This window comes from Ctenocephalides felis, unplaced genomic scaffold (genome assembly GCF_003426905.1).
Source record: "Ctenocephalides felis isolate EL2017-DRISC unplaced genomic scaffold, ASM342690v1 CF-g0.4_SCAFFOLD_03570, whole genome shotgun sequence".
In the NCBI taxonomy this organism is placed as follows: domain Eukaryota; kingdom Metazoa; phylum Arthropoda; class Insecta; order Siphonaptera; family Pulicidae; genus Ctenocephalides; species Ctenocephalides felis.
In genome coordinates, this window is record NW_020539724.1 from 20,334,878 (window position 1) to 20,336,668 (window position 1,791).

The following is a 1,791-nucleotide window of genomic DNA, read 5'->3' on the forward strand; positions in this document are numbered from 1 at the left end:
GTTGTTAATGGTGACGTCACGTATCTTGTAGATGACGTCATTAGTGTAGGGGATGCCAGGGCCATAGCCAGCACGACCCCAAGTGTCATGTAACTCAAAGATAGTAAATACATCTGAAAAAAAATAAATTAGATGTACCAGAGTATAAATGTAAAGCTATATTGTATGCCTCTACTGGATTTTATTTTGGCCTTTTTTTTCAATACGCATATATTTGCGAAGCTTAAATGATAAAGTAATAATAAAATATTTATCTTTATGATATGCAACAATTTAATCAAGAATTTATCAATAATTTCTTGAATGCTGAATTTTTGGTAAAAAGTTTTAATACCAAACACGCAGTCTACTTTCAGACATTCCAGGTCAACCCTATTCCTATTGATCCAAAAGACCTTGGCATTTATTTGATAAAAACTCTCCTATTTGATAAAACCCTATTGGGTCAGGAAATTGTTCCATTCAAATAAAACATACAAATAAAACTATATTTTCGTATAATGTTGACTGTGACTTTGGATACCAAAGCTGGATACCTATTAGGAACATCTGTCCAACATACTGCCAAAAGCAGTAGTAAAATATTTGGGGGTCTGTTTTAGAAATTTGTGTACCCTTCGACCTAAAGATATTTCTATATTGATTGATTATATTATATAAAGAACTGCATAATACTTGTTATAGGTTTCAACCTCTAGTTTTAAAATTATTCTTTTAGTTGAAGATGACAAGGGTTGCTCCGTCAAATTAGGTTAATAATTAGACTATCTTACAAGTTTTCTGGACAAGGATTACATCAGAAAAAATGGTAAAACACCTAAAAGTTTAATGACACTAGCGCAATTTGTTATAACTTTTTGAATAATATTTAATTCGTAATAACAAATTTAGTTTTATATTAATTTATTCCAATTTAGTTTTATATTTTATTTATTTATTCACTGAGTTTATCCTTCACATTATATGCGAGAAATTCATATATCAATGTAAATAAAATATGTATCAGACGAATACAATCACAACCAGCACGTGATTGAAATAATGTGAAAAACCATGGACATGTGAATATTAATTTGTTGTTTTTATAAAAAATTATTAGTATTTCTTCAGGCAGAAAAAAGCTAATATTTTATGCTTCAAATTAATAAGGCACGCATGGAGGGTTTTTACGTTGTTTTGCATGGCGTTCCAAAGAATGACCATCAGCTGAATTTTTGGCTAAAGAGATCATTTTATACAATACTTATTATAGTATTTTAGATAATTATAATACTTAAATTTAAATGGGGCTTAAAAATGTTGTCGGTATCTATTTTGCCTGTATGAAATTTGAACTAACTTTAACTGGTGTAAAATCCACTACTGACGCAAAAATATTTTTCAAAACTAGCCAAGAATATTTCCATAAACTTTCAGAAACAAATTCAAATTATTTTCGGAGTTACACAAGAAATAGTAAGCAAGGTTACTAATTTTATCGATTCTTCCTAATTGGCGGAAAAGATAGGAAAAAATCTGAACGTCCGATTAAATTCTCTTCTAGTTGAACTTAAATACCCTAAAAATAGTTATAATTAACCCACTTTTTAAATATTCTAAAGTAATTTTTTAAACATGATTCTTTTTTTAGATGCGAAAAATTGGTGAATTTCCCAGTTATTCTGGATTTTTTAGATTCAACTAGAATCTGTACTGTGGAAAATATACATTCATTTTGTTTTTTTAACATGTAGATAAAGTGGAACATCAAACAAAAATTTCACATCAGTATGAAAATAGTACAAAAATTCA